This window comes from Poecilia formosa, unplaced genomic scaffold (genome assembly GCF_000485575.1).
Source record: "Poecilia formosa unplaced genomic scaffold, Poecilia_formosa-5.1.2 Scaffold453, whole genome shotgun sequence".
In the NCBI taxonomy this organism is placed as follows: domain Eukaryota; kingdom Metazoa; phylum Chordata; class Actinopteri; order Cyprinodontiformes; family Poeciliidae; genus Poecilia; species Poecilia formosa.
The window spans coordinates 254,117-271,031 of record NW_006800392.1 but is presented as its reverse complement, the minus strand read 5'-3'; the positions used below and the strand labels follow the sequence as shown (position 1 = coordinate 271,031).

Sequence of the window (16,915 nt, the reverse complement as noted above, 5' to 3'; positions counted from 1 at the left end):
TTTTCATGTTTTCATGTTTTCACATTGTTTTCACGTTTTTTCATGTTTTCATGTTTTCACATTGTTTTCACGTTTTTTCATGTTTTCATGTTTTCACATTGTTTTCACGTTTTTTCATGTTTTCATGTTTTCACATTGTTTTCACGTTTTTTCATGTTTTCATGTTTTCACATTGTTTTCTCGTTGTTTAGTGACTGTGTGTGAATATTTTACAGTACGGAGCAGTGAGAGCTAAGTGGTTTGTTGTTTAAAGTGCAGAGAGCCTGGCGGGGTTAATGGCTGCCACGGCTCGGGGGAAACGCAGCTGGCTCTGCATAATGGAGGAGGAGAGGCCCACCAACACCCTGGACCTGAACTCCACTGTTAATCACAGCCTTAACTGTTTTTACCTTTTACACATGGTTTATGCAGCAACACGCAGTAAAAATCAGATAAATTCATGTTTACTGACAGCTGTATAAGAAGTGGCTCCAACCACCAGGGGGCGACCAAGAGCATCAAGCTAGCATAATTTACAACATAATATAGCCACAATATATTGGAATAACTGTACTTATTATTTATTGCTCAAATGAATTGATTCATAGAACCAGTAAATCAACTAATTGAATGTTTATCTAAAACAATAACATTAATTTTCATTTGCATGATTTATTGTTTTTCTACCAAAATCTGGATGCTTAATTACTCAGATTGTTTTGTTTTGTTTTTTTTAGCAAATCGTGTTTTTTTGTTTGTTTGTTTTTTGTTTTTTTGTCTGAACTCTCCAGTTAACAATTAATCGATTAGCACATTTGTTGATTTCATTAATTACTAATAATCACGCTGGTCGCAGGCTGGAGGTCAAAATAACATGCAGACCAAGAAAATANCTAATTGAATGTTTATCTAAAACAATAACATTAATTTTAATTTGCATGATTTATTGTTTTTCTACCAAAATCTGGATGCTTAATTACTCAGATTGTTGTTTTTTTTGTCTGAACACTCCAGTTAACGATTAATCGATTAGCACATTTGTTGATTTCATTAATTACTAATAATCACGCTGGTCGCAGGCTGGAGGTCAAAATAACATGCAGACCAAGAAAATAAAAAACTGAAATCAAGCTAATAGTCGTCACAACATAAAAACAACATAAAAAGCCTTTTGTGCATTTGAAGTTTTAAAACTTCTCAATTTAAATAGTAAATAATTAAACTTTTAAAATAAACAGATAAGATTAGTCAACTGAATATTTGACATAATTTTTACTTTATTTTATTTTTAATAATTCACCTGAATAGGATCTAAATTAACAGGTAGCAAAGTGCTGTTGCTATGGAAACGACTTGGATTTTTCAAAATTTGACCTCAAATTTTTTCATGAAGTAGTTTATAAAAGAAATGACATAAAATCCTGATTTTAGTTGCAATATTTAGTCTTTTAGGCAACAGCAGCTCTAATGAGTTAGAAAAATGTGATAGTTTAAAATAAAAGTTGCTCATATTTGCAGTTTCTCCTCAGACGTTAATAATGAAGCAAACGGATCGGATGAGTCGACTGGAGCTGATTTGTAACTTTTTGTTTTGGGTTTAAAATGAGAGACGGTGTTCAGAAGATGAAATCTGGAGCTGCTGTCATTATGATGTGAAGCGGCTGCTGCTGCTGTGACCTCGTTTTAATTGGCTGTTGGTTCTGTTTGGTTCCAGCGCCGGCGGTACCGGGGTCAGTCTGCGTCTCCACCGGTTTGTGAGCAGAAAGCTGAAAAGTCGGGTTGATATCGACTCTGCAGCAGCTAATGGTTGAAAACCAGAACATGTGAACTCAGTGGAGACTCCAGCAGCAGCAGCCACACCTATTGATCCGTTTTCTCATTGGTCCACAGCTCTGCTTCAGAGCAGCTGAGCATAAATGGCAGTAATGTGTTTTCATCCCCCTTCAGCTAAACTTAAAGCATTAATTGTAAACATTAGCTCTGCTAATGCTAAAGTGCTATAAAAACAGAATATTTAGCAGAAGCTAATGCTAAAATGCTAATTTTTCACCATATTTCTGCCCATAGTGTGTCGGTGTGTTATATCCACAGACTGAAGTTTGCTGTTGCACACAGTTTTTCACATAAGATGTTTGTTTTGTTTTTGTATCTAATTAACTGTCCGGTATATCAGTAACTAAAAACTGTTTATCTGAAGGCCTGGATCCAAGGATGTCGACATGTTCAGGTCTGCAGATGTTTAAACATGGTGGACAGGTTGAACCAAACCACCGTTGGTGTTTTTAGCCAGCTAACGGCTGCTTGTTGCTGCAGGAGTGTTTCCTGTGGCTGTTTGTGTTTTAATTGGCTTGTTCGCGATCTTTGTTGGACTGAGCCGGAGTCAGCAGGTCAGGAGTTTCTGTCAGACACGTTTCCAGAGCTGGAAGCTGGAAATGTTTCTTCCCTCCAGCGGCGGCGGCGTTGGTGTTGGTCGTCAGGACGAACCGCCGCTGCTTCTGCACGCCGGGTGGATGTGGGCGTGGAGAACGCCACCTTCAGTCGGCGCGTTGGAAGCTGACAAGTCATTAGCAGGACAAACAGTGTGGGAACACACACGAACACACTGCACACACACGAACACACTGCACACACACAGACACACTGCACACACACAGACACACTCTCACCGCCGGCGGGGTCAAGAGGGGTCACAGGAAGTGACACCATAATAAGTTTCTGTCAGGGTGATCAATGACTGCACACACACACACACACACACACACACACACATGCTCACCGGCGCCGATGGCAACACATGGAAGCAAACAGCGAATTGTAATTAGCCAACAGCTAAACGAGGCGCTGATCTCATTTTCTGCTCACAATAAAAGGAGTTTTAGTTTTAGTTTGTTTTTATCCTCAGTCCGTTTATCGGAGAGAAACAGGAATTAATCAACTTCTGTTTGTCCAACAAAGTTAGTGAGGGAATCAGTTTCTGCCTCTGAAGGACGGATGGATTTCCTTTCAAATGTTTTATTTTGAAGTTTCTTTCATTCTTTTAAACTTTTTAACATTTTTTCTCTTCAGCTTCTTTTCCAGTTTTCTTTGCAGTTTTGTCTTTCAAACTTTCTGTCGGTACATTTTGCAGCTGCTCACCCAGAAACTTGAATCTTTTTAGGAAGCTAAAGTTTAGGGTGATGGGAAGGAGTCTCATCACTAAAGATTCATTCATTTTTATTTCATTTATTTACCCAGGTGAGTTATTAGAGAACTTAAATGTTTCTTGGATTTGCTTTTTCTTTAACTACCTCACAATCATTTTGACCCATAAATAAATGAACTGAACTGAAGCGCGGCGGCTCTGCCGTCTGATCGCCATAGAAACTGAAGCGTCTGTTGGTCTGATGTTTAGAGATGCAGGTTTGGTTCTGGGACCGGCTGCGGTCCGGGCGGGCCGCCTGCGGCGCCCTCAGGGGGCCGTAAACACCAACACCTCCGTGAGCTGCAGGCGGTTTCTGTTTCACCTGTTGGCTCAGCCTCCGAGCTGCTTGTTTTCTGTTCTGACTCGTTTCTTTACGTTTCTGCGTTGCAGTTATTAATATTAGCTTAAAACAGCAGAGGAGCCTGAATGTGCCGGCAGTCGACTTTCCCTTCTAATTCAAACTGCGGCTGAATTAAAGCAAATAAGACGAGAACAAACCCAAATGAAGTTGTTGTCCAACCGGAGCAGCATATTAACAACTTAATCCTCATATAATCCGTCATGGTTGTTTTTCTTCCTGCTTGCGCTTATCAGGACGCAGAATAGTGAGATTTGTTGAGTGACGTTCAGTTCAGATGAAGGCAGCCTGAACGTTAAGTCGTATCGGATATGGGTCACATCGAAAAAGAATCCGACCTGTGCTGTTCACACTGCCATGAAAAGATCGGATACAGGAAGCATTACGTCAATAAAAAAAAATCGGAATTGAGTCACTTCAGGCTGCAGTGTGAACGCACCCAAAGAGGCGAAACTGCTGTGCAAAAGGTTACTCAAAATGCTGTTGCTAGGCAACCGAAATTTGACAGAACTTTAAACTGGTTGTTATCCAGCAAGCTGTTGCTAGGCAACCAGAGAATGAGCAAGGTAGCTGAAGCTAACTTGCTTAGCTAACTGTCAGAGGTGGAGCGGCTAAAGTCTTTCCTTTTCCTACATGTCCCAGAATGCTTTGCGATTCGGTGAACAGTCGTCCTATCAGATTATCTATTGATATTGATTACGTGTCTTTTGCTGTATATATTATTGATTTATTGTTCAGCCAAAAATACCTAAAAAAATTCTTCCGTCTCGTCTTAAAAATGTAGAATATGAAATCCAAATTTATTTTTAGTTTTTTTTACATCATAGTAATGTTAAATAATGAAAAAAAAATGTAAACAAAAATTTTACATTTTTATTAAATATATCAAAATTATACAAGTAAAAATGGATATTTTATTTTAAAACGTGAATGAAGGCCCAGCTGTTCAGTGTGATTTGCGTCACATCTTGTTTTTTTATCAACTTTTTGCTGTTTGTGGGTCTGCGGTGTGTGTGTGTGTGTGTGTGTGTTTTTGCAAAATTTCTGACATTTTTTTCTAGCAAATTTTTGACTTTTGAAACTCAGAAATTAATTTAAAAAATTCCAGAAAATTTGAGGTTAAATTCAAATCTCAGTTTTTTCTGGAAAATTTTGGATTCTATAAGTCAAAAATTTCTGAGATTCAATTAAAAAATTCTGATTTTATTTCTGACAAATTTTCAACTTTTGAATCAAAAAAATAATTTTTTTCCTAAAATTTCTGAGATGAAACTCAAAATTATATTTTTTTCTTGTATATTTTCAACCTTTCAAACAAAGAAATTAAATTTTTTCTCTAAAATTTCTGAGATGAAACTCAAAATTCCTCATTTCTTTCTATCAAATTTTCAGCATTTGAAACTTTTTCCTGGAATCCAGATTTTTCCTGTAGAAATGTTTGAATTTTGAACCTTTTCTCCGCCGGATTCCCAGCGTCGTTCAGTCGAAACAANTATCAAAATTATACAAGTAAAAATGGATATTTTATTTTAAAACGTGAATGAAGGCCCAGCTGTTCAGTGTGATTTGCGTCACATCTTGTTTTTTTTATCAACTTTTTGCTGTTTGTGGGTCTGCGGTGTGTGTGTGTGTGTGTGTGTGTTTTTGCAAAATTTCTGACATTTTTTTCTAGCAAATTTTTGACTTTTGAAACTCAGAAATTAATTTAAAAAATTCCAGAAAATTTGAGGTTAAATTCAAATCTCAGTTTTTTCTGGAAAATTTTGGATTCTATAAGTCAAAAATTTCTGAGATTCAATTAAAAAATTCTGATTTTATTTCTGACAAATTTTCAACTTTTGAATCAAAAAAATAATTTTTTTCCTAAAATTTCTGAGATGAAACTCAAAATTATATTTTTTTCTTGTATATTTTCAACCTTTCAAACAAAGAAATTAAATTTTTTCTCTAAAATTTCTGAGATGAAACTCAAAATTCCTCATTTCTTTCTATCAAATTTTCAGCATTTGAAACTTTTTCCTGGAATCCAGATTTTTCCTGTAGAAATGTTTGAATTTTGAACCTTTTCTCCGCCGGATTCCCAGCGTCGTTCAGTCGAAACAAGCCTTGAATTTTCACTGAATCCTTCGGTTGTCTGAGTCTCGGCCACAAACTGACCGTTGAGCTCAGTGGTTTTCTCCAGCTGCTCTGTTATGAGCTGCAGCTAATAAAGCAACATTACCGCCGTTCACTCGGCAGGTTTTCTCTGTAACAGCATTAAGGCAGATTTTCTTTGGGCTCTTCTTCTCCGATGGCATCAGGGCCGCTCTGCATCTGCTGCTTTTATTGTGTTTTCATCATAAAAGTGTTTCTGCAAACCAAATCGTCCGCACAGGACAATAACGTTTTTCAATTCAATCAAAGCTTTTTATTCAGGAGAAGCTGCTGCGGAAAGACGCCAGCCGACAATAACTTGTAATGGGTTTATGTAGAGGGAGGGGCGTGGGAGGGGCGGGCGCCGAACTGTAGTGGCGAAACCCCGACTGAATATAAACGAGTGAAAATCCAACATGGATCCGTCTGAAACAAACACTGACCGCTCCTTCAGAGGACACATCGCTCTGAACTGCTGCTGAGACCACCGAAACCTTCTGGACCAAACACGGCAGGCGGCCAGAAGTCCAGACCGCCTAGACTGTCCAGACCGCTCAGCCTCCAAACCAGTAAAACCACTGAGGATAAAAAGGTGACACTTCTGCCAACAAACTCAGAAATCTATAGATTATTCTCAGAAAATTTCAAGAAATGAGATTTTTGAGTTTGAAAGCTCAAAAATTTTGCTAGAAAAAAATCTCAGAAATATTTGAGAAAAAAATTGGAAATTTCTGTTTCAACTGTCAAAAATATTTGACTTTTGTAGAGAAAGAAAACTGTAAATTTCTGAGTTGGAAAAGTTAAAACTTTGCTAGAAAAAACTAAGAAGTTTGAAATTATTCTAAAATTTTTGTGTTATTTTCTTTGGGGGGTTTTAATTTCTGAGTTTCAAAATTGGAAAATCTTCCACTTTTGTAGATAAAAAAAATAGATAAAATTTCCACAAAAAAATTCAAAAATTTCAAGAGTAATCTCAAACATTTGAGAAAAAAACTGGGAAATGTCCGAGCATGAAAAGTTTAAAATTTGCTGAAAAACCTCTGAAGATTTTTTGGTTTCAAACATTGAAAATTGATTGAAAAAAAGTTCATTTCTACCAAAAAAAAAAACTCAAAACATTCTGAGATTCTCAGAAAATTTTGTAAAGAAAACTTTTTTGAAAGTGGAAAAGTTTCAAGTCAGTTTTTCAACTTTTGAATCCTGAAGTTTTTTCCTAGCAAATTTTTGACTCTGAAATGTTTTTTTTACTGGAAACTTTTAGAATTTATGGTAGAAATTTGCTCTAAGCACAAAATTTTCGTATTTCATAACTGAGATTCTTCCTCATTTCACCTGGATTTATCAAATGGAAAAATCTAAATCTTTATTTTTGAGAAGTTTTAAGTAGAGAACAGACATGCAGAGGCCTGTCATGATGATAAATTGTAACAGAAATGATGCAATTATGCAATTTCACCTTTTCAAGGATTAATAATTCTTGAAAAGGTTTATTAATCCTTTTATCTTTATCTTTTAACTGACATTTTACAAGGGACTTGCTTTAAATATCCAAAAATAAATTCTAAAAACTGAATGAAAACGACTGTAGTTTGTTTGCTTTTCCACATTTCCTCCTTCCACTCAACTTTCTATTAAAGATGCAATGTTCTGTTTTAAAAACTGTTTTTTATTCACATTATTTTCCCCATTCATCATTCTGCTCTCATAAACATTTCCACAGGAGGTTGTTTTTCCTCCCAGAAGCTGAGCGGACATCATGTGGAGAGAAACCGCGTCAGCCGCCGACTCGCATTCATCAACAACAAAACTTAGATTTAAAATAAAGAACAAGAGAAGAAAATCCAGAAATCAAAAGTATGAAAACAAAACAGTCCTCCTCCCTCTGCAGCCATGAAATGCTGTTACCTCGACGCGTCTGAGTGCAATCATGTGTAAACTAGCAGGTAATTGTCCAGAAAATTTACACTGAGCAAATGTGCATGTTGATGAGTGCTGCTCTGTAATCTGTCTGCCTGTCAGCCCGTCCTCTGGGCTCCAGTCCTCCGCCGGCGCCGCGTCCAATTCCACGTATTAATAACACAATACAAGTCATCATTCCAGGTGAGTCATTATGCTCTGTGATGTCAACAAACAGAAAGCGTTCGGTGCTCTTCCACCTCTGCTTCGTGTTTTCATGTGTCTGAGATTAGTTATTGACTCTAAAACAGAATCTGGATTTGCTGGCATCATTTCAGATTATTTTTATCTGACCACGACTTCAGCTGATTGGCTGGAATGAAGTTTGGTTTCCATGTGATTTCTCACCTCTGCTCTCCATCAAGTCCAGAAACTGCTACCAGTTTGACCTTTGGCCTCGGGACAAATCATCGTTCTCAACATCAACTTTGTAACTGACGGCCATCTTGGTAGGCAGTTGCTGTGGAGTTGCTATGACAACAATAGAACCAGCTCTCATCTCGTTCCTATCCAACTTATAAACAATATAAATACATGTCTGAGTCCTCTACCCTGCTCTGTGCAGCACTAAGATAAATATCAGTGACATGCTGTAGTACTTACTGCCAGGCTAGCAGAATTAGCCTCGCTAACGTAACGGACATGTAGCCTAAGTGTTTGTTACATGTACGTCACCAGAACCTTATTATTCACCTGCAGTTCCTGCTTTCTGTAGAATCCATCTAAACACTGTGACTCCATGGGTAACACTGTTGAGTCTTTAATCAGCTTGTCCGCATCGTCTAATATATTTTCCTGCTGTGTCTATTCAAGTCGGCCATTTTGTTCACGTATCTTTCTCTTACATATTTTCTGTCTGTTGCTCTGGAAGCCATGATGCTTTGCGCTGCTCTTGCCTACCAAGATGGCGCGGATCACTTCCTGTTGGAAACGCGCCTCCTGCCGTTTCCTTCTGTTCTCATCGGACGTCCATGTCTTAAGGAGAAACTTTTTGAAAACAGACTTCCACCTCCGGGGAAACATGGCGGACAACCAAACGGATGTAACGATTAAAAGCCGTTATGATGCGGCTTCCTCCTCTCCTCTCTGCGTCTCGTCTGATTTGTGTTCGTCTGTCGTTTAAATGGCCTGCAGAGACGGAGCTGATGTCCTCCATCCATCATGTTTGCAGAGATGTAACCTGAAGAAACGGCCCACGCTGCCGAACCGTGTGTGTGTGTGTGTGTGTGTGTGTGTGTGTGTGTGTGTGTGTGTGTGTGTTTATAATGGAGGTTAAGCAAAAAGGCAACGTGACTGCAGGCGCCTGAAGGGAAGTGTGTGTGTTCTGGCTGAATAACTTTCTGTTCTCTTTGTGATGAAGACCCGAGTGTTAATGTATTCCTTTCTTCCTCCGTCGGCTTCATATAGGCCAGGTGTCAACATGACAACCTCACACTGTTCTCACACACACACACACACACACACACACTCTCTCTCTCTCACTCTGCAGGACTGAACAGGCAGAACCGTGTCTGACTGATGCACTGCAAAAACACAAAATCTAGTTTCAATGTGAATATTTCATTATACTTAGAATAAGACGAACCGACTCACCAGTAAGTTTTTAGCAAGAATGTGAGTTTGTTTTATGTCAGTAATTGACAGGAAGTGGATGGAGGATGAAAAACAAACTTTCACGTTTGAAGAGTTTAATTGTTTTTCTTATTTAATGGAAACACAGCAGCTGCAAACTTTAGTTTGTTTGACTGTAGTGGAGTATCGACGGTTTTACGCTCATTTGTAACGGAAAAGCAGCTCATGGATTATTTCTCTGGATCAATTGGACTCAACTGTAGATATTTTAGTGTTTTTATTACCCATAAAGGTAACCACTGCATAGTCTCCAGTATAATGGTGCATCGATGGGATTTTATGCATCATCATCCCTATAAAACGGCGACAGCCTGACCTTGTGATTTACAGTTTCTTTAATTTCCTGTTATCATAAAAAATGGATTGAAAAGATTAGCTTTGCTCCCAAGATTGCAGTAAAGTTTTTTCTGTCCATTAAAACAGGAAAGATTCAGATAAGGAGGCAAACGGACAATAAGGATGTGAGAGCTGCAGCATCTGAGTCAGCAAATTTCCACTCCAGTTTATCCGTCAGTGAGGAGATTTTCTGCAAAACCTCAAAGGAATCAGCAGAAAAACCAGATTCCTGACGCTCCGTTAGAGCAGAGGGTCCGGCCTCGGGGAAGAGGAGTTAACCATCAGACATGTTTGAGTCGAGGCTTCAGCATGAGGCGACCGGTCAGCTACATGTGAGGAGGATGTAAATGGAGCATCATCCTCACATCATCTATGATGTCACTGCTTCATGTGACATCATAGAAAAATAAAACAATATGAAGGAAAATCTGTTTAAACATTTAGTTTGAAATCTGAACATCATGATGATGTGAATTCACCTTAGAATGAAAGAAAACGACGTGAAACATATTCTGCACCAAAATACAGTTTAAAGATGCTCAGAGGAGAAGAAGTCATTATTTAAAGAGCAAAATAAAATGTCAGCTTGACAAAGATCTTTAACAACGATCTGCAGTCTGGTGGAACTAAAGCTGAACCTTTGAGCCTTGCACTGTATCCATGTCCTGCTTTTGGGGCGGTCTCCGGTCCGCTTGGCGTTGCATCCAAACCGAACCAGAATTAATTTCAACAGAACTGGGCTGCATCACAGTTGTATTAGCATTCAATATTTAATATTCACTGAACTTCAATCCAGAACCGGCGCAGCAGCAGTTTAAGGTTTTGCCTCCTATCTCCTTCAAGATAAAAAAGAGACGACGGGAAAAAAACTGTACATAAAAGAGGAAAAATCACGACAGTTTGGCACCATTTCAGATATTTAAAACAAAAAAACTCATCAATAATTATCAATATTGACTGAAACGGTTATAATCTAAGTTTTTCAACCATCATCCACCTCAAAGTTAAACTGGTTTTAAGAACAACAAAGTAAAATTTCTGAAGATCTGTTTATTCTACCAAGTACTGTGGAAACTCTTGAATTTAAAAGGTGAAATAAAATAAAAATGTCTGCTGTTGTGACAGGAAACAGAAGTTCAACAGCGTATTTTAAAGGTTTGGCGGTGGGAGTGTGTCAGCGGTCAGGTGGTCTGGTAATTAGTCTGCTGCATCAGCGCTGAACAAACTGCTGCATGAGGAGCAGCTTGCTCTCATTTGCTGTAATTTAATTAAAACAAGGACAGTTGTGCATAATCTCTCTGCAATCCGACTGCATCTTCTAAATCAGATTGTGCAGATTTATTAATGCACGGCTCCCACAGCCTTCAGATCGCTGCAGGGATTTAAGAAAGCAGCAGAAAGCAGCCGCAGGAAGCTCAGAGTCACTTCCACTGGTTCACAAATCGATGCCGGATAATAAACCGCTCCAAAGTTACGCCAAATTTTTTTTCCCTTCAGGAAGGTTTCTCTTAAAAGCCAGCGTAGCCACATCAAACAGTTTTCTTCTGAAGTGCAGAGAAGTTGACTGGTGAGCTTTTGGGTTTGGATTTTATTTAGTTAAATGTCTTGCAGCAAGTTGGAACCTCAACTTTATGTGTTTAGTTTACAAACTGTTTGGAAATGTGAGTTTTTCTCATCAGTCTTGTCGTCTGGGTTTTATACTCGGAATGGAAAACGTTCCAGATCCTCATTATTGACTTGCTTTATGAGGCCCAAGACCAGTTCTGGTGACACGTTGTAGAAAACTTTTATATGACAAAATAATGCAGTTTGTTTCAGTTACAATTAAACATTGATATGTAAAAATATTCACGTCTGAAACTCTTTGCCATCAGTAAGGGAAAACTGAGTAACTGTAGCAGTTAGAGCGTTTTAGTCCATCAGATTCTGTTTGATTGGGAACCAAAATGGCAACTTTTGTTCCTCCAGCTGCTGTGGTTCTGTCTCTCTCTGCTTTGAGTCAAACCAACTTGTTCCCCTCCTGGCCTGTGGGGGCGCTGCACCAAGAACCACTGAAGGAAACTAAACAAAAACCTCTGAAGACACTGAGAGCAACTTCCTTCTTCACCAAATGGAAACAAAAATGGAGGCATCAGATTGTAGCAGTTGGAGGATTTCTCTTTAGTCTTTGGTAAAAGACTAGGAACCATTTCTGCTGCTAGCGCTAGCATGTTTGTTTTGGTTGAATCTACCCAGAATGCTCTGCATCCACTTCCTGCTTTTGGAGCGGTCTCTGGTCCACTTGGTGTTCACATATGGATTCAAACCGAACCACAGTTCACTTCGACCGAACTGAGACCGAACCAGCTTGTGGGCAGGTCAGAGTTCACACCTCACCAAACGAACTGGAGTTGGATTGAAGCGGACTGAACTGGGCTCCTGTAGATTTTAAGGTCTCATGTTGAGTCGTTCAAACCCACTTTTGATTTGTCCATGTTTGGAGCTGCAACGTGCAGTTAAATCTGGAGCTGCTCTTTTTTCTTGGTTGCCGCCGTCTCAGGCCATGGTGATGCTAAAGCTAAACGGTTTTATTTAAATTAATGGTGCATTTATGACCTGATGCCTTCTAGTCAATGTTTTAGAGTTCTGGTGTTGGTTTGGTTCTGCTGGAGTTTACCAGCTTCTCTCCAGTAACTTTCTGAGCATCGTGTTTCCAAGGAGTTTCCTGCGCCGCTTCGGCCGAGTCTGACGAGTTCGCTGCTTCATCTGAAGTGCTGTAGCTCCTCAGTCCTCTTCCTCTGCTGGTTGCCATAGGAACGACACCGGGGTCACAGCAAGGCAGCTGTGTGTTACACGGAGGCATCGTAAGGTTTAATCACACAGACAGCCACTCAGACACTCCTGCCAAGCTCCAGATGCATTGTGGGTACCGAGGGGACAATTTGGTTCAAGTGCCGCTGTCTGAGCACGACACACTCAGATACACTCACACGAGCCTGACATGATTCACTGCACTGACTTACAACCCAATTTGCAGGGAAGAGTTTTACTGATGACCTGGCAACCCGCCGCTTTTTTATTTACTATCTGGCAACACAACATCACATTTCCTCCGACGCACGTGGGCCGTTCCCCCCTGAGCATCCATCCTTCCAGCTAAAAGCTACGTGTCAGGACAAACACTTGAGCCGAGTCGTTTCCACAGCGACAAGAAGCCCAATTAAAGCCAGCTCGCCAATTTACCCATCATGCTTTGCCCTGGGTTTTGTGTCGTCTCATTACAACAAGCGGTGTGTTGTCGGTACATTCTGCATTATCACAGCAGTGAGTGTGTTCTGGTGCCAGATGGTGATGCATTAACCATGCAGCCATTAGGAGGACATTAGAATAATGAACAAACTGCCTGTCTCCTTCACTGGGAGCAGCAGAGACAGGAAACCTGTAGCAGAAACGCCGCCTGAGAAAAGCTTCAATAATCGCCTCCGGTTAGCAGGAAGAAACCTCATCTCGGAGGAAACGGCTCAGGAACTCTTGGTTCAACATCAGCAGCATTAACTCTCCTGGATTTATGATTCCTCAACATTTAAATCAGATTCTTATCTGGACTTTGATTAGGCCATTCCTTTGTAGAATTGCTGTTGTTTGAGACGATCTTCAGCTGTCAGATGAACTCAGATTTCCTGCAGTGCTTTGACACACAGACTCCACCTGCTTAACAGTTGGTTGGGTTTGGTTGTCTCCATCGTGTTGCTGTGTTGTGGATAAATCTTGTTTTAGTTGAGACACAAATTTAATCTTTTTCATGCTGCAGTAAGAGGCTCTGACTCCTTTCTCTAGCATCACTCCTTCTTTATTGGTTTAAGTTTACCCAAACTTCCTCCATTGGAAGACTGGTGGTTAAGCTCAGTGTCTTCAGAGGTTTTTGTGTCATTTCCTGTAGCGGTTCTTGGTGCAGCGCCCCCACAGGCCAGGAGGAGAACAGGTTAGGGTTTGGTTGGTTTGACTCAGCAGAGAGAATCCGGTAGATTCTCCAGTCAAACCGAATCTCCTGGACTCTCAGTTGTAAAAACACCCTGGAGTTTAACCATTTTGAGGAGTTGTCTTCAAATTCTGCAGACTGAGACTCAGTACTGGACCATTCAGCAGATTCAGCTGCTGAGAAATAGACAACTTTGGAAACCACTGACTGTTGCCAGAAACCTTGAGAAAGAGGAAGCAGCTTTGGAAGACGTGAAAATTACTATTATACCTTTTAGTTAGAGTTTAATATGTCAGCTCGACCTTCCTGGTAATTTACAAAGTGCTCTGAGTTCTTCCTTCGATATATTTAACTTCCTTTGTCTCTCTGTCCTCTCCTTGATGTGATTTAGAGAGGGATGGTGAAAAGCTCCAAACAAAACTATCACACTCAGTGTTAGATAACATCTCTGCCTTTGTGCGTCTGTCTAAACGTTCTGCCATCAGATCAGAAAAGCGGCGAGCGGCGAGCCAACCGATCCGCCCAGAGACGAGGATGGATCGGCTCCCAGTCCCTTTGGAAAAAACGGCGAGAACTGGCTGTTTTTTCTGCGATATCTGATCTTTCTTTCTGCTTGAAAACGATCAAATGAAACAAACTGAGGCTGTTTAAAATCCCAGTTAGGTGCAGGTTTTACTGGGAGATTGCAGAGAGCAGCCTCCAAGCACAAACCAGCTCATTCATCCTCCATTCTGCCTCATCTGCATTCATTTAAATACCAAGGTGAAGTGTTAGTTTGTTAGCTCAGCACCGAGCTCCTGGGTTGGATCCTGTTACATGTAATGTGGAAGAGAAATCCTCAATTACTCTGCCGTGCGTGCTCGTGCACACTTGTGTGTTATATGCTAATAATCCCATGGAGGGTCGAGGCAATCAAAAAGCTCTCACTTTTAATCAGCGTCACACAGAGGAGCTCGCGCTCACACGAACGGTTTGTTTGAAACCAGCCTGACAACTCCAGCACGGTGAGACACGCACACAAAATGACAAATTAAAAAATATAATGGCTGTCAGAGGCTGCATGTGAGTGAGTAACGCACTGTGACAAACACTGCGGTGAATTTACAGTAGGGCCTCGTACGCTTCCACACCCACGCAGCTGTGCAGACGAAACGGGGAGGAATGACAGAGCAGACAGGTAGCTATCAAAGAAAACCAATCTGGATCATATTTGTACAGGGAGCTGTCAAACACACACACTGCTGCTGCAATTCCTGTGTCTGCTTTGGTCTCTGAAGTGAAGCCGGACTGATGGTGGACGTCAGAGGAGAGGAAAGGCAGCAAATGCTTAAAAAAAGGAAAATCTGAGACAATGTGGAGCAAAGATAAACGCCCAGACGGCCCGTTTCCCTCCAGAATACACACAGCTAGATTAATATGATACAAATGGTAACTTTAATCCAGATATTCTATAGTCTGTTTATTAAACGAATGTCCTGAAATAACCGGAAAACTCCAGATTCATCACCTCAACCAGCATTAAAATATTGGCTCCTGTAAAGTTGTGGGACTTTAAACACCCAGAAACCCAAAATCAGGACTAGGATCAGTTTTTAATCCCAGGTGATCAAAAACTAACTGATCAAGAATCTGTCATTTACAAAACGCTGGAAGGAAACTGGGAGACTGTTTACATTAACCGGTTAACTGAATTTAAATGTAGCAGACAGATTAAAACAGGTATTTAGTCTGCAGAATGGCTAAATAAGGCTTAATCTGGTACAACTCCGGCCACTAGGGGGCAGTAAAGTGCAGTGTGATTCTTGGTATGTTAGTGAAATAACCACACAACCTGACTGAATGACGGTTGGACGTGGTATGAGGCAAATTTTTGACAATAGTCTACAATGGATTAACGTCGAGCCTCCGAGGATTGGATTTAATTTGTCCATCAGATCAACTGGCATCGTGTGTGATGATTCAATCCAGTCGGTTTCTTAGCTATTCAGGGTTTGGTAAATCGAGAGTCATGCTTTCTGGTTTGGCTCTTTCAGACAGGAGAACGCCTGCAGTACCTAATCCATCTTTTGGTCCAATCCATATCGAAACAAGCCACCATTTTCCGGTTGAGGACCCTTAGAAGCCGAGTTATGTAGTGTTGGCTTGTGGTGGGGTGTTCGACCAGCTGTTGGGACTTGATGGGACGAGATGGTGCTGATGTTGATCACTGGTTTCTTCGCCAACGAACCCCAGGAGATTTCTTAAATGACAAGTCCAGACATGACAGGAGTTAAGAGTCTGTGAAACCGACATTAAAGTGAACTCTGCTTTATTTCCCTCCATCATCAGACATCAAACATCATCAGTTATTAATCTCACCCAGAAACGGCAAGGATCTGTGCAGAGCGAACTGACCACAGGATGCTCCGTCAGGCTGCATCTGCATGGCTCCCGCTTTCATGTTCAGAGATGATGAATCATGGATGGATTTGTTCTTTCAAGGAATTTTAAAAATATTGATGTTTAGATCCTGCTTGGCTCTGCTTCCAACAAGATCGCTCCTTTCTTTTTTTAAATTTCTCAACTGCTACCGTTCGATTGGTGTCAAGTGCAGAGACCGCGCACACACACACACACACACACACACACATTCTCACTATCTTTCCTAACAAGTGATACACATTCATTACATTTTCTACCCACTGTGTGTGTTCTCTGCTCTTGACACCAATCTTCCCTGAGGCAGAAGAGTGTGCCGCCCACTTAGAGCTCTCTCTATCCTTTTCTCGTTCGCTCAGTCTTTCTCTTTGCGGCTGTCTTCCACCTTGATCCAGTTGGCTGAAATACGACTCTAATTGGCCGTGCAATGTCAGAGTCTGTGTGTTCGTCAGGGTGTATGCACTGACCATAAAAGCTACCGTCCTGACATTGAATAAACCCCCATGAAAAGTGTCTCTTCATCAACATTAGATATTAAGACATATATTTGCAAGAGAATAATCCTCTCATTCTGTGAAGTGCCTCAGATGTAAATCTACACCTTTTGTCTTGTATTGGATGTGGATCTATGAATATGCAAATCGCTCCTTGCCTCAGTCTCTGCAGCTCGCCTCCAGCCAAATCTTTCTCCATTCACTGCTTAACAAGTGAGTTGTAAGTTTGGAGACTGTTACATGTTCAGACAAGTAGCTGGTTTGGAAGTAAATGAGGTAATGGCACTGGGATGCCCACAAGCCAGCACATCAGCTTTTCTCTTCATCTGCCACTCTTGGCTACATGAGAAATGCAACATTAATGAACAACACCAGCCTAGAGCCTGGCTTTGATTTTCCAGTTATGCTGTGGTGTGTCGGTAATGATGGATAAATCCCATTCACATTTGCCTGGTCTGTCAAGTAACGCC

At 40.6% G+C, this 16,915-nt stretch overlaps 1 long non-coding RNA gene across 2 annotated transcripts in view; it reads left to right on the top strand.

Annotated features, from left to right (window-relative positions):
* LOC103155879 (uncharacterized) overlaps positions 1-8,689 on the top strand; it is a 76,502-nt gene extending 67,813 nt beyond the window's left edge. The window contains exons 2-4 of one of the 2 annotated variants that reach the window (XR_001659549.1): positions 7,372-7,594; positions 7,671-7,751; positions 7,973-8,689. This is a non-coding gene — a long non-coding RNA (uncharacterized LOC103155879). Of the gene's footprint in view, positions 1-7,371; positions 7,595-7,670; positions 7,752-7,885 lie in introns of both variants that reach the window. The other variant, XR_478080.2, reaches the window with a different exon arrangement.
* The last annotated feature ends 8,226 nt before the right edge of the window (positions 8,690-16,915 follow it).